At 42.6% G+C, this 22,276-nt stretch overlaps 1 pseudogene across 1 annotated transcript; it reads left to right on the top strand.

Annotated features, from left to right (window-relative positions):
• Positions 1 to 8,556: 8,556 nt before the first annotated feature.
• On the top strand, positions 8,557 to 8,800 carry LOC310689401 (26S proteasome complex subunit SEM1-like; annotated as a pseudogene). The gene has a single exon. The product of its transcript is annotated as a 26S proteasome complex subunit SEM1-like (transcript).
• The last annotated feature ends 13,476 nt before the right edge of the window (positions 8,801 to 22,276 follow it).

Raw genomic sequence — 22,276 nt, 5'->3', positions numbered from 1 at the left:
AATGGCTCTTAAAGTGAACCATTCACAGTGGGGTCAGGTGTTAAACAAGGTTGTGTTATTGCCCCAACTCTATTTGTAATTTTCATTGCCATGATTCTACACTTTGTCGAAGGGAAACTCCCCACCGGAGTATAAATCATATATTGAACAGATGGAAAGTTCTTCAATCTGAGCAGGCTGAAAGCAAAGAGTAAGGTTACCGTAACAAATGAAGCTGCTAATTCATATCATTCATGATGACATTGAAATACCATGGCTCACTGACACTATTGCTGGGATTTCATGATCAAGCCTGAGGTTGTTCCCCGTGTTCACGATGACTTTATGCACCTTCTGACATTCTGAGCATCTCTTCCTGATGCTCACCTTGCTAGTCTAGAATTGCTGGGCTTGAAGACTGGCACCTCCACTGTGCCCCAAAATGATCCATTTTGGATCATTCTAAATTTAGACATCCTGATAAATACAGAGGGGGCTGCTGACTATGCAAGATTTGTTTGACAGAAGGACTCCTATACAGGCAGCCAAAGTGGGGCAACTCCTGTCTGGACTGCAGTTTACCTGGGTCCAAATAATTCAAGGGAGAACATAAGAATGTAAAAACATAAGATGATCCATAATAATAATAATAATAATAATAATAATAATAATAATTTACTTATACCCCACCCATCTGGCTAGGTTTCCCCAGCCACTCTGGGCAGTGTCCAACAAAATATTAAAATATAGTGGTCTGTTAAACATTAAAAGCTTCCCTAAACAGGGCTGCCTTCAGATGTCTTCTAAAAGTCTGGTAGTTGTTCTTCTCTTTGACATCTGGTGGGAGGGCGTTCCACAGGGCGGGTGCCACTACCGAGAAGGCCCTCTGCCTAGTTCCTTGTAACTTGGCTTCTCGCAGTGAGGGAACCGCCAGAAGGCCCTTGAGCTGGACCTCAGTGTCTGGGCTGTATGATGGGGGTGGATACGCTCCTTCAGGTATACTGGACCGAGGCCTTTTAGGGCTTTAAAGGTCAGCACCAGTGGCCCATCTAGTCCACCATCCTGTTCTCACAGTTGCCAACCAGATGCCTGTGGGAAGCCTGCAGTGCGGTGGACCTTCAGGTCTCAAATTTCAGCAGCACCCTGTGTGATGCCAAAATTTGGTGCCCCTCCACCTCTCACACTCCATTTAGATAATAGTTGAGGCATCCCCAGCTGTGTCCCTGATGCTTCGCACCCAGTGCGACCAAATCGGTCACGTTCCTCTTAAGTCCACTTCTGAAGTCTGCAATCTGGGCATGAGTGCAATAGCCCTCTGCCTGCTTGTGATTCCCAGTGACTGGCATATTCAGAGGCATAACGGACTGCCGAGGCAGAACATAGTCATCATGTGTCAGGGACTGGGCAGAGGAGGAATGGTGGAGACGGCCTCCCCAGCCTGACCCTTTCAGAGAAGAAGAAGACTGTTCAGAATTACAACGGGGGTTTGAGGGAGGTCACAGCTCAGAGGCAGTTGCGGGGGGAAAGCTGGGCAATAATGGGAGAGAAGGAAGAAGAAGCTCCAGAGGGGGGATGGCTGACAGACACAGTGTCTTTAGAAAGCATTCCAGACCCCTCCCTCTCCCAGAACCCGGCAGGCATTGAAAGTAGGAGAGCAGAGAGCTCAGAGGCAGAGGGCACTTCTCAGCACCCATAGTAATGACACATGAAGGGAAAGAGGGAGGAGGTGGAGACCTACTCAGGGCAACACCATTAGTCCAAGAGGCTACATTCACAAGCCTCTCTCTGTAAATATTGAATAAAAAGCAGGTGGTAAGGACTTTTCCTTGTCTTATCCATTCCTGGCAACCTGCCGTGGGGGTTGGTTCCTCTGATGCCTGACATCATGGCTAGCAGCCATTAAAGGCAAAAGTCCTTTGCACACACAATACAAAGGAGGTTTGTCTCAATCTCTGCATTCAAAATTTTAAGTCAACCTTGTCCTAAGTGTCCACTCTATGATGATTAATATCCTGCTTTTCCTCACAGAGCGGGACAGAAGGATTCATTCCCAGAGTGATTTAACAGTCAATCCCGTTTCCCAAGGAATTCTGGGAATTGTAGCTCTGTGAAGGGACGTGGGTGACGCTGTGGGTTAAACCACAGAGCCTAGGACTTGCCAATAAGAAGGTCGGCAGTTCGAATCCCCGCGACGGGGTGAGCTCCCGTTGCTCGGTCCCTGCTCCTGCCAACCTAGCAGTTCGAAAGCACGTCATGTGCAAGTAGATAAATAGGGACTGCTCCGGGGGAAGGTAAACGGCGTTTCCGTGTGCTGCTCTGGTTCGCCAGAAGCAGCTTAGTCATGCTGGCCACATGACCCAGAAGCTGTCAGCGGACAAACGCCGGCTCCCTCGGCCAGTAAAGCGAGATGAGCGCCGCAACCCCAGAGTCGGTCATGACTGGACCTAATGGTCAGGGTTCCCTTAAACAACTCTTAGTACCCTTGACTAACTAGATTTCCCATAATTCTTTTGGGGAAGCCATCATGGCTGTTTAAAGTAATATAGTGCTTTAAATGTTTGGGGTGAATGTGGTTTTGACTGGGAGGTGACCTTTAATCTCCTTTTTCATTTGGTGGGATATTCCTCCCCCGCCCATCTTTTTACATCATTTTCTAAAGAGAAACACATTTGTTCTGTGTTTTATGTTTTGCTTATTGAAAATGAGAATAAAAATTATTCCAACAACAACAACTCACAACATCTCATTGTTATGTTTGTCATGGTCTTGCCATTTAGAATTCTTAGGGTTCAGAGTTAGGAGTGCCACTTGATTTACTGATCTTGATCTATAAAAGAACTTGAGAAGAGAGAGAGAGAAAAAAATAGTTCTATTGTTGTAATTCCATCATAACACAGCAGGTGTCAGCAATACATGCGCACAAACTGGGACCACTGTGGCTTCAGCCCACAATAAGCTCCCTGTTACTGAAAGTCTCGTTTTCAGGTCTACCAGTGTCACAATTCATTTTCTTGCCGATCAAAATCTTTAAAAAAGTAATAAAATAATAAAATAAAATAAATGCAAGCTATTTGCTGCAATCTAATTGTGACTGAGTCAAATTCTCGTACCTAATCAAATGAAACAAAATGTTATTCACTAGATTGCAATTAGCATTCACCAACAAATTTAATTGTAGAGATCTATCCCCACACATGGTTAATGGGAAAGCATTTAGATAATTACAAGTGTCTAGTGCCTTTCCACTGCTAATTGCTTTTACTGAATGATTCATTTCAAGGCCTGCAAGTGAAACTTTTATTAGGGACGTGATGGAGAGACAGCCGTATGGCAAACACATGGAAGACGTGCATTTGCATTCCTGGCCTCTCTCAAAGTCATCCTCAATGGCTTTGGGTACCATGGACTGACTCCCTGGTACTCCTCCTTCACAAATTGATAGACTACCCTTGAAACTTGCAGCTTTTGCCATGTGTGGTACTCCATATCATGTGACACAGGAATGGGGGACCTTTCTCAGCCCAAAGGATGCATATTTTACCCTTCCTCCCAAAGGAGCCCAGGGCAGCAAACAACAAGTAATAAAACAACAAAAACATCTTTAAAACAATTCCAACGCAGACACAGACTGCAAAAGACCTCAGATGAAAAGGCTTGTTGAAAGAGAAAGGACAACAGAGATGGTTCCTGTCTAATATCCAAAGGGAGGAATGTAGGGGGCACATTACTAAAGGCCCAGATCCAAGACTGTGTGGAATGGACCTCCTGATAAGGAGGCATCTGCTGACCCTCTAAGTCTCCCTATTTTCCAGGGACAGCGCCGGATTTACAGAAGCCATCCTGGTTTCTGATTTGATCCCAAAATGTCCCACTTTTCCTTAGGACATCCCTATTTTCATCAGAGAAACGGAGGGTATAGAGCTATGCAGCTCCTGAGCCAAGGAGATAAGTAACTATACAACTTTTAAAAAATATCTGAAGGCAGCCCTGTATAGGGAAGTTTTTTAATGTTTAATGTTTTATTATGTTTTTATATATGTTGTAAGATGCCCAGAGTGTCTGGGGTCACCCAGTCAGATGTGTGGGGTATAAATAAAAAAATTATTATTATTATTGAATTATTATTGTTGAATAGGACATTCCATCAGCGAAATGTTGGAGGGTATGCATCTGTAGGAGGCTGTCCCCTACAAATCACAGTGATCAATGGAATATATAAGGGGTGAGATGAACTTTCAGTAAACAAGTGAGGTGGGATTCAATGTCATGCCATGACAAATGTTCTGTCTGTTGTTTTTGTTTTAATTATTTATTTGTGTTTTTATCTTGTTTTTTATTCTGTGAGCCGCTCTGAGATCTTGTGATGAAGGGTGGTATATAAGTTTAAACAACCACCACCGCAACAACAATTCTGTCCCAAGAATGTGTATACGCCTGCAGGCTTAATAACTGGTTCGTCTTTCTGGCACCCCTTATCCTTAACACACCAGTGCATGAATCCACCCTAAACATGCTTGCTTGGAGCTCTGCTTCATTGAAAACATGCAGTCTTACTTTCCAAGCAAACATTTTGGGTGGCGAAATCACATGGCATTTAGCTATGATGTCACCAACTCCCAAAGATAGTGCTGCAGAGTAGATGGCAAAAGCTGCTCCGAATAATTAATCCCTCCGAACCTAAGCCATCCATTTCAATATCTGCTTTCCACTTCTGTGTTCCTGGAAGACTGTAGTCTTAGGGCACGGCTGGGAGAGAGAGAGGGGATGACACACACATTGCCAGGCATAGATTGGGGGCTCCAGTAGCTCTGACTCTGCCAATGGCAGCCTGCCTTTGCTGCAGTTGCTGTTTCTTCATCAGCTCAAACTGTATGGCTGCGATTTGCACATTGGTTGGCCTTGAATCTCGTCAGGGAAAAAGGCAGGGTATAAATAAATGTATAATAATAACATTTTATATCACAGGCAACATACCCACCCTTTAGAGGTGTGATGTCTTGTCCAATGTATTCTGCTGCCACAAATGTTCCAATAAACTATCTGACTGGTGTGTTAACATGGGTTTTTAGTTTCTTCACAGCAATCTGACTCTTTTCTGCTCCTGCAGTTGCTTCCAGAGGACATGCTCACTGAGCATTCATCCTGATTTGTTTGTAGAACGTTCAAAGGGAGGTTAGGTCAAGCCTGCTCTTTACCTTCCTGAGCGTCCATTCTGATTTCCTTGCAGGGAGGTTATTCAATGCTGAATCAAACAATTGCTATTCTAAACATTCCAGAGTGTTTCCTTGTCATTTTCCTTACTGCAAAATGTCCAGTTTGGGGTGGAATTGGGTTTATTGGCCCACAGCATCAGATCAACTTTAATTGTGCAACCTGAATCTGCTGGGATGTGATTGAATCTCTCTCTCCCCCCCCCAAAAAAAATAGCAGCAGTCTAGATGTGCCTTGTGTCAGAAGTGGCAAGATTTCGAGCACTGCCGGGGAGCCAGCAACCCACAGGCTGCAAAGTCTTTCAAACCAGCTTGCATCATAGGTCTCATCCTTCTTTCCAGCCTTGCCCCTGCCCCACAATGGCCACTCCCCTTCTTGCCAGGACTTACAATATTCAAAGCTATTTGGTGATCTAAAGGCAATGCCAAAAGTGTGCACCTCACCATGATCTCTAATTTTTAATATCCAGGCCCTTGGGAAATTGCACAGGGAAAGAGATCAGAGCCCAGCTCCCAGCAACAGTGCCAGCTCACCTTAAACTCATTCCCACAAAATTAGGGGAGGGAAGAACTCACGAATAAGTTCTGGGCCCTCTGCTCTTAGGAGAGAAATCCATAGTTCATACAGGAGCATTTCCTTCTTTTCTGAAGTTGCAGACATGGGTGCCTCCAGACGGACTTTTTCTTTATCTCATTGTGTCTCCTGCATTGTTGCCAAATGGGGAAATGTTCATCACACACATTTGACATCTAGTACCAAAGAAATCTTGTACACAAAATATATAGCAAGAACTTATTCTTTGAATTGATTGTCTCTTGCTAGAAAACCAAAGGTTCATTCTTGCCACAGCCTGTTGCTCGCATTTCATCATGCATTATGATGATAAGTACATTGCATTAGTGGTTTACTACATGAACCTGTGAGAGTCAGGAGCACATTGTTTTCAGAGTTCCCTGTCAATAGCCTAGCATCCTTCTGGGTGCGATAAAAGTGGCAGTGATCAAAGGAACAAAAGCGTTAATTACAAAGGCGTTTGGATTTGGGGGTTGCTCATAATTAGCCATATTGACCCAAGTGTCTCTGTGTTACAGACACAGAAAGATTTTTGCCCAGCTGCTGTTTGCAGAACTATGATTTCAGATGAGAGAGAGAGAAAGAGAGAGCGAGAGAGCGAGAGAGAGAGAGAGGGCACGGCAAATAGTGCTTGTCTTCCAGCAGCAGTGGATAACCTCCAGAGTCCTAGCACTTACCATTCATCAGGTGGTCTCAACCCACAATTTGAAAACCTACGAGTTAAAAGACTCATAGTAGGGATGGGAAACCTGTGTCTCTCCAGATGGGACATGTAAAGAAGTCTGAGCTGGTTACTCCAGCTTTTTACAAAGCCATCCTTAAGTTCCTGTAACAATAATTTAGGAACTTTCACCACTTTGGACCAACCGAACTTTTGCTGCCTATGTTTTCTGAATGCTGCATGGAAAAGAACATAAATCTGAAATTTGAAGAGTTTGTAAGTAAACCATTTTTAATTCACCAAACATATGGTCTTTTTCTATGCTGGGGAAGTAGAAAACATTGGAAGGAACTTAGAAGGGCATATTTTAAAGGTCTATCAGCCCATATTTCCACGCTTTACTTTGCTTTGTGATTTTAAATCTCTGCTGGAGTTCTCTCACCAAAGAGTACTTGCCCCAAACCTGAATTTTGGCATACCTTTTTGTTTGCTTTCCCAACCAACAACAAATTCATTCTGCGACCTCAGTTACAGAGGATCAGCTAGCAGGAGATATGAGAGAGGCCTCCTGGAGACTCTGGAGAGGTGCTAATAGCCAGAGTAACCAATGCTGGGATAAATAGATAAGTAGTTTGACTACCTCCTACATATCTAGGGCCTAAAGACACATGGGGGGAAAAAGACCTGCAAAGATTACTGAGGCTGCAGTCCTATACCCACTTGGCCTAAGAGTATGCCTCATTGCAATCGCGGGGTCTTATGTATGGTAGGTATGCATAGGATTGTATAGGACACAGGTGATGGCTTGCAAGTTCCAAAGTAAGCATTAAGATTTCCTTTTAAAAATGTAATGGACAACACATCATAACTTATTAAGCAAAATGTAGGAGTGAGATGGAGTAATAATGCAGGTATATTTATTCAGTTTCCTTTCATCTGGCATTGTGATCAAGCTGGCCAAATGCAAAATGTTTTAGCAGCTTCTTGAAAAAAAGATCTCAGCTGACACATTTTATCATCAGCTTCAGAGGGTTAGTCCAGGCAAAAGCCAGTTGTTATCAGGTGTGAATTAGCATACATTGGGTTCACTGAAAGTTGGGGAAGGTGATAAAAGTAAGGCATATTGGAAACACTCATCAAAAGACATGATTGCCATTAGGAACAGTAGGTGGATAACCACTATTGATTCCAAATGTTTAATTTGATTTGATGGATTTTACTGTAATTAACACTGGGTTTTATAAGAACATGGTCCTTAACATTATTAAGTAGGAAGACAAATTGTGAAATTAAATCTACATTTGATTTGTAATGTTAATTTTGTAAATGTTTTATAATGTTAACAGGTTGTGCTAATGATACCTGGTTCTCATCTTATTTTCATTCTACTCCATTGACTGGATCGATTTTTCTTTCTTTCTGCATTCAGAAAGTACAATGATATTTAGGTTATATAGATATAGATATAGATATAGATATAGATATAGATATAGATATAGATATAGATATAGATATAGATATAGATATAGACATACATAAGGGATGCGGGTGGCACTGTGGGTTAAACCACAGAGCCTAGGGCTTGCCGATCAGAAGGTTGGCAGTTTGAATCCCTGCGACGGGCTGAGCTCCCATTGCTTGGTCCTAGCAGTTCGAAAGCATGCAGTGCAAATAGATAAATAGGTACCGCTCCAGCGGGAAGGTAAACAGCGTTTCCGTGCGCTGCTCTTGTTTGCCAGAAGCGGCTTAGTCATGCTGGCCACATTACCCAGAAGCTGTACGCAAGCTCCCTCGGCCAGTAAAGCGAAATGAGCACTGCAACCCCAGAGTCGGCCACGACTGGATCTAACGGTTAGAGGCCTTTATATACATACATGCGAATGAAGCACATGTTGTGAGATTAATCCTCAACAGCATTTTGGAAGCATGTTTGATTGACTACAACTCCTCTTACATATTGTATGTAAATGTTACATTCAATATCTAACAGGTGTCATGTGGGGATAAACTAACATTTAGTTTGCATTGTACACTGTAAACACCAAAAAGTGCTGATACTTTTACAGTGTAATTCTATGTGTCTTTACTCAGAAGTGACTCCAGCCAGGGGAGCAAAAGAGTGGGAAAGTTGCTGGTGGGCTCCAGAATGGCATGAGGCTGATGAAGTTGGAGAAGAAACAACCTGTTGACTTTGGGCTGCTGGAGGAGGATGACGAGTTCGAGGAGTTCCCAGCTGAAGACTGGGCTGATTTAGATGAAGATGAAGATGCATGTGCGTGGGAAGACAACTGGAATGATGACAATGTGGAAGATGATTTCTCCAGTCATCTAACAGCTGAATTATAAAAACATGGCTACAAGATGGAAAGCTCATAGCTTTCAGCAATGCTGCAGCCTGGGACATAGCTGTCAACTTTTCCCTTTTCTTGCGAGGACTCCTATTCAGAATAAGGGAATTTCCCTTTAAAAAAGGGAAACGTTGACAGCTATGGCCTGGGATGGGATTGTATATTGAACAGAGAAATGTTACAGAATGCTGGCTGGAAGCAGAAATACTAGATTGCCCATTATTATACCCCCCATGTGTTTGTTTTGTATAAATAAAAAATTGAATATAGAAGAAGAGGGGGAAAGGAGAGACTCCAGTTGAGTTCAGTGGAACTTACTCCCAGGCAAGTGGTTGTAGCCTGGCAGCTACCATATTTTCAACCGTTAAATTCCAACATTCACACACATGAGACCACATCTGCATATCTTTGGGTGGATCCCCCCCCCCCCAATTGGGGTTGCTACCTTTTTCCTGACACAGATTCTATGTCCTTAAGAGATTTACAACAGGCAGAAAATCAGCAGCTGATACTTTCCAGTCACTGTTTCTCAATGGTGGAGCAAAAAAATGAAGTTCATTAGGCAACCTGGGTGCACAGTCTTTGGTGTGTTTTTTAAAAAAATGTATGTGGGGGTTTTATGTCAGTGTCAATTGAGTAGGTTCTTTTTCTGTATATTTATTGGTTTACATTGACGATGAGAGAAGACTAGGGGGCAAGGCATGTTTATTTTCCTTTTATTGTCTCTGATGAACTATAGTGAGATTTGTTTGCAGTTGTGGAAGCGGCGGGGGATGAAATATGAGGCCAAGTTAGCCATATTGATCAGTAGGCTGTTGGTAGATTCCTGCTACCACTGTTGCCAGTGTGCACAGTCTTTGTTGAGGGTAGTGGGTGGTGGATTAACAAATCCGCTACTATGTTGGCAGTGTGGTCATTTTATACCTTCAGTTTTAATCCCATGTTGGTGCCTGAACCAGTTCACAGTCCAACCCTTACTGTGTAAGCAACACCTAGAGATCACCTGTGTTCCCAGCCACACATGGTCCAGTGGGGAAGCAGGCTGTTGGCATCTACATACATGAATAATGTGCAGATCTCGTAGAGCATGTGTGGAGTGGCATGTTTTTATTTATTTATTTATTGGCATGGATTTATATCTCGCCTTTCTTCCAAGGTGGTTCCTAGGCCGTCTCCCATCCTGGCACTGACCAGACCCAGAGCTGCTCAGTTTCATCTTCATGTGCTATACGTAGGGCTGCCTCTGAAGATGGTTCAGAAACATCAGCTGGTGCAGAATTCTGCAGCCAGGATGCAAGTCCATTTAAGCTGATCCTGGCCCAACTATACTGGTTGCCAATTAGGTTTTGGACCCAATTCTCAAAATTTATGTTGTGACATCTGTGGATGAAGGGCGGTATACAAATTTATGATAATGATAATATTCTTTATTATTTATATCCCACCCATTTATTTGTTTAAATGTGCCTTCAGACCATGCCTTGGGACCTTTTGCAGTGGGTGAGATGCAGGAAAGGATGAATAATGTCTCTCATTTGTCCATTTCTTAGCCCTAGTTATTTAGATTCCAAGCAATGCAGGGTGCAAATGACTGCTCTGCATGCTATCATGTTATTAATTTAGGCTGCAATCCAATACTTACTCACCTGGGACCAAACCCAATTGAACTCAACAGGATTTACTTCTGAGTAGTTTAGGATTGTGCTGTAAGTGCCTTACAGAGATTAACCAATTTATCCTTGCGGCACCCTGTGGCATAAGGGCAGAAGGAATGAAAGCATATGGAGGCTAACAGATCCGTACAAGAACACAATAGAAGCAAAGGCAGGGCTGGAAACAAAGGGGATTTCTGCAACGCAGATATCTTGATTTCCTTAGTAAATAGGGTCTGCAGATGGTCCCAGGGAGAAGGCTCACGCTCAGCTACCTTGAGGAAGCTAAGCAGGTCTAAGGTTTTCTAATGTTAGCAACATCTGTTAACTTCCTCAACACTAATGGGCCTGGTCAGTCTCTGACCAACTTGCATGCCAACTTGGGTTCTACGATGGAAGAAAGGTGGGATATTAATGGACTAAATAAATCTGCATATATTAGGGCTGGTTTATATTTTTTATTTAAAAAATGCCTGTTTGTTTCTAGACCCAACTGAAGTTGCTCATATTAATGTCTGAAGCCCTAAATGACTTTGGCCCTACTAATGTATGGAAGTGAGAGCTGGACCATAAAGAAGGCTGATCGCTGAAGAATTTATGCTTTTGAATTCTGGTGCTGGAGGAGACTCTTGGGTGTCCCATGGACTGCAAGAAGATCACAGGGGCCAAGCAAATGCCTATGCCATGGGAAGCCCACAAGGAGGACCTGAGAACAACATTACTCTCCCCACCTGCAGTTTCCAGTAACTAGTATTCAAAGGCGAAAGGCGATGGCAAACCTAGACAGCATCTTAAAAAGCAGAAATATCACCTTGCCAACAAAGGTCCATATAGTTAAAGCCATGGTTTTCCTGGTAGGGATGTATAGAAGTGAGAGCTGGACCATAAAGAAAGCTGATCGCTGAAGAATTGATGCTTGTGAATTCTGGTGCTGGAGGAGACTCTTGAGAGTCCCATGGACTGCAAGAAGATCAAACCTCTCCATTCTGAAGGAAATCAGCCCTGAGTGCTCACTGGAAGGACAGATCCTGAAGCTGAGGCTCCAATACTTTGGCCACCTCATGAGAAGAGAAGACTCCCTGGAAAAGACCCTGATGTTGGGAAAGATGGAGGGCACAAGGAGAAGGGGACGACGGAGGACGAGATGGTTGGACAGTGTTCTCGAAGCTACAAACATGAGTCTGACCAAACTGCGGGAGGCAGTGGAAGACAGGAGTGCCTGGCGTGCTCTGGTCCATGGGGTCACGAAGAGTCGGGCACGACTAAACGACTAAACAACAATCTTCTTGTGTGCTAAGACTGGCAGAGCTGGCAGCTCTCTTGGTAATTCCTACACGTTTGAAAGTGCAGGGAATGGTGGCCCTGGGAGAGGGCTTCCTCTGTGGCCGCCCCTAAATGCATCGAGCATCTTCACTGTACAGATTTCATGGTACGCTGAAGATGTGTCCCTCTTTACCCTGACCTTTTGGCAGTATTTTGTTTTGTGGGACCCACCTCTCCTGTTGAGTATTTAATACCACTCTGCTCCATTTGGAATGCTTTTATCTGTTTTTAGAATGGCATATTATATTGTTGTAGCCAGCTCTGGGACTTTATGGTGAAGAGGGATTAAGTCATCTTACAAAGAAATGAAGACTGCATACGCACCACCACAACAAAGCAGCATTCATGTTCCCAATGTAATGCACAATGTGGGGATATATATGTGCCCGATTCGCTCCATCGTTGGATAAAAGGTTAAAGGAAGATGGGCATCTGAGATACCACTTATGTAAACACCTGGGCCATACGTTACATCATACACATGGCTGTGTGTGTGTGTGTGTACAGGTCTGTTGCCCCACTACAGGGACAACCAGCTTCTGGTGGTCCTTTGAAAAACTCTCCTGAAATAATGGCACATCAAGCACTACCACTCCAAGTGAATGAAGATGCTGTAGTAGCAGCCCTTGGTGGGTTGACCCCTCTGTGTGACACTGCCTTGCTGTAGCTTAATGAGGCGGCTATGGCTCAGTAATAGAGGATGCACTTTGTATGGTTCCCAAGGCTCCTCTTCTGGCATCAGCCTAGATTTTAAATCAAGAGCTTTTCAGGTTTCACAACCATAGAATCATAGAATTGTTGAGTTGGAAGGGATCCTGAGAATCATCTAGTCTAACCCTCTGCAATGCAGGAATATGTAGCTGTGCAGGGATTGAACCTGCAACCTCGGCATTATCAGCACCACGCTCTTAACAGTGTAGGAACACACAGTCTTTTTCTGAGTCAGTCCATTAGTCCATGTAGCTGAATCTTGTATAAACTGCCTGGCAGTGTCTATCCGAGGATTGACTCTGGGGCCATAGAAAGCAGATGCTCTACTCCTGAACCCTTGGGTCTGCTGGGATAGCTCAGTCGGTAGACCATGGGACACTTAATTTCAGGGCTGTGGGTTTGAGCCCCAGGTTGGGCAAAAGATCCCTGCATTGCAGGGGGTTGGACTAGATTACCCCTGTGGTCCCTCCCAATTCTACAATTCTATAATTCACTACAAGTCTCCTAATGAACCTCAAACATCTATCTATCTATCTATCTATCTATCTATCTATCTAAAGGCAGCCCTATATAGGGAAGCTTTTAAAGGTTTTATTATGTTATTGTATATTATTATTATTATTATTATTATTATTATTATTATTATTATTATTATTATTATTACCGCCTGTATTATATTACGGAAGCTGCATGCCATTAATTAGGTCTTGTTTTCAAACAGGCCAGCAAAGCCAAATAAACTGCTTCCCGGGCTTAGCCTCCCGCTTCACCCCGATGTGAGGTTTTCTTCATTTCGGTGCAACGCTAATTCCTGAGACCTGCCAGAGCCTGACCTTGCCCCGGTAAAGCCCTCATTGGGAAACTAATTAACGGAATAATGCTAAAGAAGCAGCAGAAGCAGGATCCGCTCTTGTTTCTCCCCATCAGGATGTTAAAAAAGCAGAGTACTTCTAATTAGCAATAATTAAAAATTAATTAAGAAGCTCTCTGCAATCCCCTTTCCCCCCGCCCGCCTGGCAGCGCGGGGTTGCGGGAGCTGTTCACGTCCCTGTGGTGCTGAATCACGGCTTAATCACAAAGCCTTAGATCACGGCTAATCCAAGAAGGCAACCGTGTATACGCGGCGCGCTAATCATCTCAGCCCTCCGACGGAGACAAGCATCTACCCGGGCCATTAGGAAGCCGGGCCAATTAGTACGTTTAAAGCACATAAAACGTATAGATTGCAATCCCTCCTTACTGATTGGCTGATTACAGATGTAATTGCTTTATTGTTTATCCTGGCAATGGCTTCCGTCATACTGAGGGATAACAGCATTAGGAGGTTTCAAAAAGAATACTAATTACTTAAGACCAAATTGTCAAGTTTCAGGTCTTAAAGGCAAACAGGGGGTTTAAGGTTACTTCGTATGTTATTTGCCCCACTCACTCCCAATCTTCTTGTAGGAAAACGCGACTGTCCTATTGGAGGGATAGGCATGCTGTATTTTCCTAGCTCTCCTGCAACAAGTTTTGGCTTCCAAGCTGTGTATTCACGGAGGGAAAAAATAACCACATAGCACTTCAAAGGGGAAAAAAGTGACAGAAGATTACTGAATGTCAAATAATCAGTATATGCAAGGAAAGACCTCGCTGATCAGCACCTTTTAAAAAACACTAACAATAAAAAATAAATTTCCTGAAACAAAAAGGATGTATCAGACACATTTTTTTAAATAAAAAAATCTTAATACCTTGCTAAATCTAAGAACGAACTCCCAATATTTCGTGATGAAAAGCATATTCTTCAACATATTTGTTTGAAGTTTATGGTTCATAGTTCACCGCCCATGGAGCGGACCCTCCAAAATCACTCATCATTTTCATATCAGATTTAAACAATACTAAAATTGAAAAATGGCAACAATTGTTGGTTTTTCTTTTTGCTAAGAAAAATAATGACATTTGCTAAAAATACAGGTATGGCTTTTTTATATATAAAAAAACCCTCACACAAAAACCTTTAAGTGTCCCAGAAGTATACATTTCCCTGAAGCCAGGTGATTGTTAAAGGGAGGTCCCCATTATCTTAATTATGTTTCTGGACCAAACATTATTTCAGTATGATAAAAGATGACATGACACTAAAGGTAAAGGCAGAGCAGATGTTACATGAGTAACAAGCCAATATCCCCACATTCTGGTAATTTCTCCCCCACTAGACATGTTCTCATTAATCTCTGATTAATAGGATTTGAGTATAGTAAATGATGATCATCTATTGTCTGTCTTCGTGCAACACCATGGAGAGAGCAATTTGTCAGCTCGGCTTTTGTGTGACTATTTAATAGAAAAGGAGGGGCTGGAGAGGAAAGATGCTAATCTTCTAATTGGCATCTATAGAGAAAGGTCTAAGAACATTGCCTGCCTGGAAATAGCTTGTGTGCAATTCCTTTGCCCGTGTGACTGGGACAGAGACAAATGCAGATCTCAGTGTATCTTTTTCATAATCACACTCTCTCTATATATAAAAAATAAGAGCATGGAAGCAAAAGAAAGGAAGGCTATAGAACGGAGCGCAATTGCATAAGTCTGTTGTGTTTCAGCCCCTTACGTGTCAAAGAAGCACATTGACTGGTGTGACTTTCACAAAGGCAGAAAGGTGCCTCTTGTGCAGAGATGAGAAAAGAAAAAGGGGGAAATCACATATGATTAAAATAAATAGCTGGGCAATGTGAAATAGAACAGAGAGCATTAGCAAGAGCCACAGATAACACCGTGTGACATTTGCCTTATTTCTTATTTAATCATACTATTTGGGCATTAAGGGCAAAATCCAGCCAAACTTAAGCACTTTAAAGTCCCATTGGCTTCAATGGGAGAGCTGTGCAGTGCAGTCTTGAACATGTCTACTCAGAAGCAAGTCGTAGACTCATATAATTGTAGAGTTGGAAGGGACCATGAGGGTCATCTAGCCCAACCCCCTGCAATGCAGGAATCTGTTGCTCAACTTGGGGCTCAAACCCACAACCCTGAGATTAAGAGTCTACTGACTTAGCTACCCCAGTTAAGTCCTATTAAATTCAATGGGTCTTATTCCCAGGTAGGTGTGCATGAGGCTGCAGCCAGAAGCATTTGCTTAATTCTCCAGTTTGAAGCCAATGGGACTTCAGACTGCTAAACTTGAACTGGGTCTTGTCCTAAGTTTCCAATGTTCCCTGGTTCTAAGAAAATATCATGTGATATCATTCAAATGAATGACGTTACTTATTATAAGGCCCATAAAAGTTTGCCGCAAAGCCTTGGGGGTGGGGGAGAGTAATATTACAAATTTGTCCACGGCAGAGGAGTTCAGCCTAGAGACTGACCCTTGATGTAATCTGCCCTACACCTTTTATTTAGGCACTTGTGTTTTCTTCTTCTTCTTCACAAAGTTTCGGTGAGAAAAATGTTGCAAATCACAATTTGTAATGCTGGATAGTTTTGAGCTGCATGGGGAGGAACTGGCTGAATGCTACAGATTAGATTTGCAATATTGATCTGAGAAAGCCAATATTATGGACAAACAGATTAAAACACACTGTGGAGTCTAGTGTAAAACCAGAAAAAGGGTGAAGGATCGAATATGCAGTAAATCCAAATATGTGGCAAATCAACACTATGTGCAGTTACGATTCGATCCCTCCAACTGATGTACTGTTTAAAAAAAGCACAAGAACAGAATAAACATACATTTGCTGAACAAAAATGAAAGATATGATACAGAGAAGTGGGAACGGCATAACAAGACAGTGGCTTTTATTTGTTTAAAGAGACCTTAATTGGTGTGGGAATGCCTCAAAACATAATTTATTTATTTTTACTGAAAGTATCACAGATGCATCAAGCCATACTGAAAAATTTTGGAATCTTTTGTTTGGGGCTGTAATCTTGAGCACAATTAGAAGCATCTTAGTCCCAATCAATGGGACTTTCCCCGAAATAAAGGAGGTTATAGACTGAGATATAGGTGTTAAATCTGATAGCTAGAGCATTTTGTATGTGCAACAGACAGAATGAACTGCAAACATGTGGCCAGTTGTACAAATATATATTTGTGTTCATATGGAAGTTGATTTCAGGCCTCTTTCAACATTTCCTTAAGAAGAAACCTATTTCTAACTGCTATGATTATCAGGTTTTATTATATATTTCTCTTTTAACCACAAGCCTTTTTTAATCCACTATATTGTGACTGATGATGCCAAACACAGGTATTTCACAATCTTAAAAAATTGTAATGAAGAATAATATTTCAATGATATGAAGTAGTCTGAGCCACCAACAAAATGGCAAAACATGGGAGAGGAGTTCAAATTCCTGCTGAGTCATAACCTCAGTTGATTACATTTTATCCTCAGCATTTCCGTCTATAAAATGGGAATATCTCAGGGGAAATAATAGGTATTTATTATAGACAAACCCCTTCCAACTCCACAGTTCTATGATTCTACGATTCTAAGACACAGGTGTCCACTGTTGCTCGCTTATGCATGCCCTCTCTAGCAAGGACACTAAACAAACTATTTTAAAAAAGCTCATCAAAGTAGGACACACTCACTCTTGCTTCTGTGGTTACTATGAGGAAATCTGGCCTTCAAGGAAACAGCTCTGAGCATGCTCAGAACAGATGTATCATTCTGATGGGCTGTGACATGGTGCAGGGCTGTTCTTCAAGCAATCCTCCCTAATTTGATATAGTGGCTGCTGAATAGCTCTCATAACAACAGAGGGAGGCTGTCAAGTGGAGGCTGAAAAGCAGGCATTTTCTGAGCATTCAAATGTCAGCCACCTGCTTTTTGCCCAGATATTTTTGCCATAGGTATACCTTTGGATTAGGACTTCCTGAAATATGCTGATTGCTAATTGGCCTTGGAACAGATTAACAGAAATGCCTCCACAAGCATTCATGGAAGTATGAAATGCATGTGGGACAGGAAAGAGTGTGCGGCTTTAAGATTTTTTTGGGGGGGGATGGACGGCTCAGGATTTATTTATTTTTTAAAAATTGCTTGACATTTCAAGTGGGGCAGCTGCAGTTCAGTATCCCTAGTGGAAGAACCTTTGTTGGTTACAATACCTGACATCTTAAGGCAGCCCTGTTCAGGGAAGTTTTTAACGTGTGATATTTTACTGTATTTTACTGTATTTTTGGTTTTTATGGAAGCCGCCCAGAGTGGCTGGGGAGGCCCAGCCAGATGGGCGGGGTATAAATAATAATAAATTATTATTACTATTGTTTTATGAAGTTGAGTTAGTTCATTCTGATAAAACTGAGGCTTTCACATATTGGGAGCTGAGCTAAAATTTGAGCTATAATTGAACAAATGCCATACATTTAAAGATGATTTTCAGATTCATCCCATGATCAAAAATGCAAAAATTATCCATGTGGGATTATTACCCCCTGTTTATAATAGTTTTAATGTATTTTTAATCTTCGTTGGAAGCCGCCCAGAGTGGCTGGGGTAGCTCAGCCAGATGGGTGGGGTGCAAATAATAAATTATTATTACTAAGTACATGTGAGTGATCTTGATTTTCTGATAATGAAATATACATTAAAAGAATAGCTGAATGTGTGAAATTCATGCTATAACACTTATTTTAAACTACACTCTCTATTGGCAGTGGTTATTGCTGCCGCCTCCTGATCTTGTTGGGAGGCTGGTTGCACCACCCTCATTACACTGCTGGGTCTGTCTGTCTGTTTGTCTGTCTGTCGAGCTTAATATCTAACACCAGATACCTTCATATGTTTATAATTAAATATGAATTGAGTATTGTAAAAGAATTAAACAATGTTCACCCAAAGAATAGTATGTGGCACTCCCACAGGTTATAATGGGAGCTGCCAGATGGTGTGCATGATGGGAATCTGTCTCCAAAGCTTGCTTTTGTGGCCTGGAATTCACTGAGCCGCTTCCCTCGGCCTCCACACATGAATACACCGCATCTGTCCATCACTGATGTTAAGTTGTCACATATTTTCCAGCTGATTACTTCCCATCTAGCGCATTGCCAGTGCTATATGTTGTTTGCTTTTTCGTGCTCTCTCGATGTTTCCAAACTGCTTCCATTCCGGAGTGATATTTTGCTTAAAGCAGATATTAATAATGCTCATCTACTGGCAACAGCAATGCTAAACTAAAACATTGCCAATAAGGGTTATTTAGAACCTCAGCTTACCTTGTCCTTCCCCCCTTAATATTACAGTGGTACCTCGGGTTAAGTACTTAATTCGTTCCGGAGGTCTGTTCTTAACCTGAAACTGTTCTTAACCCTGAAGCACCACTTTAGCTAATGGGGCCTCCTGCTGCCGCTGCACGATTTCTGTTCTCATCCTGAAGCAAAGTTCTTAACCTGAGGTACTATTTCTGGGTTAGTGGAGTCTGTAACCTGAAGTGTCTGTAACCCGAGGTACCACTGTACAGTACCTGATTTAGCAGCATAAACAGAAGGCAGCTAAAACAGTTGTCTTCAGTGGCAGGCAGCAAAATGTTTGTGATTTTACAAAAGTTGCCAGATGAAAATCTATGGAAGAGTGTTAGGCTGTGCATGAGCATAGCCGGTGGGAGGGGGCAGGGGGGCAGCTGCCCCCCTCTAGAAAAAGTAACTAACTAACTAACTAACTGAGGTTCTGTCTGCCTGCCCCCACCCCCCACAACATGAAGCCTGGCTACGCCCATGAGTCTGTGTGCACATTGTACTTTTAAAGCACATTCTTTCCTTCAAAGAATTCTGGGCAATGTGGTTTGTTAAGGGTTGCTGGGAATTGAAACTCTGTGAGGGGTAAATTACAGTGCCCAGAATCCTTTGAGGGAAAGAATGTGTTTTGAATAAGCTTTAAAGGTATAGCATGTACATAGCCTTGGTCTCATTTGGAGCATGAAAACAGAGACATATTTATTTACAGAGTGAGACAGGTGCATTAAATCTAAACCTAAAGATTGTCTTGTCCATTAAATGAAGGCTTCTCCTGCTTTATTTTAATTATTGAGGTGATTAGTAAGATTGGATGGTCCAGAAATCTGGATAGCCAAAATGTGTAGCACAACGGAGAATATATACTGAAATCGAGAACAAAACTAAAACTTTGAAAGCCTTTCATCATCTTTCTCTGGAAATTAGATTGTAGCATTCTGGTAGTTCTGTCAAAGTCAAATACAGAAGCAATTGTTAAGTGTTGATAAGCAACGGTTAGGAGGTGTAATCTACTGGGAAGGTTTTTGATCCAAAATGAAACAGCTTTCTACCCCCGCTAGTCAGGCAGAAATCTAATTACTCTCTTTTGATCTACTATGGAGAGTTAAACCAAAGAGATGAAGGTTATGGACAGTTTCATTGATTTTTATGTCAGAAATCAACAAGTGCAGGTTTTACACTTTGCACATACTTGCTTAACTGGTGTCAGGAATCAAATACTTCAAACTGGCTTTCCCTGCTATCAAGTCAATAAGCATTTTTGGTTGTTTTGTTCAAGTTGTGTTGTTAGTTTCATCACTGCAGAACCTTTTCACCTCTGAACGGGTGCAGGAGGGAACAGTCGAGCTCTATTAGGACGAAGCAGAATAAGGCATTTGGGTTTGGTTTGTTAGAGGAATATCTAATATCTAAGGGAAATAGTATGTTAAAGATTAGCATGCATACTTGAGAGACAATTTTAGGACACTACTATTATTGTATTGGGACGCGGGTGGCGCTGTGGGTTAAACCTCAGCACCTAGGACTTGCCGATCGCATGGTCGGCAGTTCGAATCCCCGCGGCGGGGTGCGCTCCTGTTGCTCGGTCCCAGCGCCTGCCAACCTAGCAGTTCGAAAGCACTCCCGGGTGCAAGTAGATAAATAGGGACCGCTTACCAGCGGGGAGGTAAACGGCGTTCCGTGTGTGGCTCTGGCTCGCCAGATGCAGCTTCGTCACGCTGGCCACGTGACCCGGAAGTGTCTGCAGACAGCGCTGGCCCCCGGCCTATAGAGTGAGATGGGCGCACAACCCTAGAGTCTGTCAAGACTGGCCCGTACGGGCAGGGGTACCTTTACCTATTATTGTATCAGCATGGCAGAAGGAAGGCAAATGACTTTGTGAGCTGCTTTGAACTAAGAAAAGGCAGGATATGTTTTTTAAAATTGAGGGTAGGAGAGAGAGAAATAAAGAGGACGCCATGAACAGACACTTGATTCAATCCCTAAAGCTTTATCTCCATACAAATCTAACTTCTTCTTTAGCAATCACTTGTAGCTGAGTAAGATTGTCTTCCATGAACATGGTCTTAACAGTGAGTCTGTAAGTGATTGTGGAGGCTAATTCTGGATCCACACGTCCTTTCATAGTGGGGACATAGGTTTCTGGGTGGGAGGTGATCACGGTGAGGGTTTGCCAAACCCTCTTCGCTCGTTTCTCCTTTTCACCCTGAGTTCGTGCTTCTTCAAAGTCCATGACACCTTTGGTAAAAGCTGTTCTCCAATAGGAGGGCTCACAAGACAGTGTTTCCCAATTATCAATGCTTATGTTACTTTTTTATATATAGATTTGCCTTGAGAGCGCCTTTAAACCTCTTTTTTGTAGTTGCTTTGGAAGATAGTAATCAGGCATCCAGACAACATGACAAGTCCAACAAAGTTGATGTTGAAGAATCATTGCTTTCAACAGGACATTTTCCCCAAAATCTATTTTTTTCTATGCGCAGGGACTGCTTATTACATAGAGGAAGATTCTGTCTTGTGATGCACCCTTGCCGTCTAATGTCATGTAATTTTACTACCTCATCCTCTCTTTGTGAACTAAGTCTGTGATTTTTAGATATTTATTCTGGAGAAGACAATTTGTCCCAGTAAGCAGTGTGCTATAGTGGCTAGTATTCTGGTCCAGAACCAGAGAGGGAGACCTCTTCAAATTCTTGCTTAGCCACAAAACTCTCTGGGTGGCCTTGGGTCAACCAGTGGCAGACCTACATCTTGGGGGCCTTCACGCTTGAACTGTCATGGGGGCACCATCACAACCAGCAATGAGGTCTGGGTAACCACTGTTATCTTCTTCAATGGGGTTGTTCCATGACAGATTACCACACTTTTACAACAGCTGTGCTACTGACTCTCAAACTTTGGGATTGTTGAAATATCTACAACAAAAAAATAATCAAATTGGGTCTAGAAGACCTCACATTTTTAAGCAATGTGGACTAAAGCCGCTTCTGGGACCCCTCCAAGATTAAGGGCCCTGTAGCTTAAGCTTCCTTAGTTTCATAGCAGATCTGCCCCTGGGGTCAACCAGACACTTTCTTAGTACCACCTATTTCACAGGATTGTTGAGAAGGTAAAAACAAGTAGAAAAGAACAATGCGTGCTATTCTTGAGTTCCTTAGTTGATGGGTGCGATATATAATACATGCCATAACTATTAAATTGTAAGTGGTTGCTGGTTACAGCTTCTTGCCTGAAAAGCCCACAGGCTCCTGCACACAGACTGATTGCCTGTTGAAGAGGGGAAATAAGCTCAGACCCCCACCCCCCCAGTGTCCCTATTTTCCAGGGACAGTGCCAGATTTTCAAAAGCCACACTGGTTTCTGATTTGATCCCGGAATGTCCCGCTTTTCCTTAGGACATCCTATTTTCATCAGAGAAACATTGGAGGGTATGTAAGCGTAGTTTCAGCTGTGCGGGTTATCCAACATATAGCTATATTTTACTCAGAGTAGACCCATTAAAATTAAGTGGGACTACTATTGGCTACAGCCCTGTGTGTGAGGCCCCCGTCCAAACTGAGCCACTGGTTTTACCCTTTTCCATGTAGAGAATTTTGTG

This window comes from Podarcis liolepis (genome assembly GCF_965112155.1).
Source record: "Podarcis liolepis genome assembly, chromosome: 1".
Lineage (NCBI taxonomy): Eukaryota > Metazoa > Chordata > Lepidosauria > Squamata > Lacertidae > Podarcis > Podarcis liolepis.
Note: the sequence above shows the minus strand (reverse complement) of the source record. Positions and strands in the feature narration are given on the sequence as shown.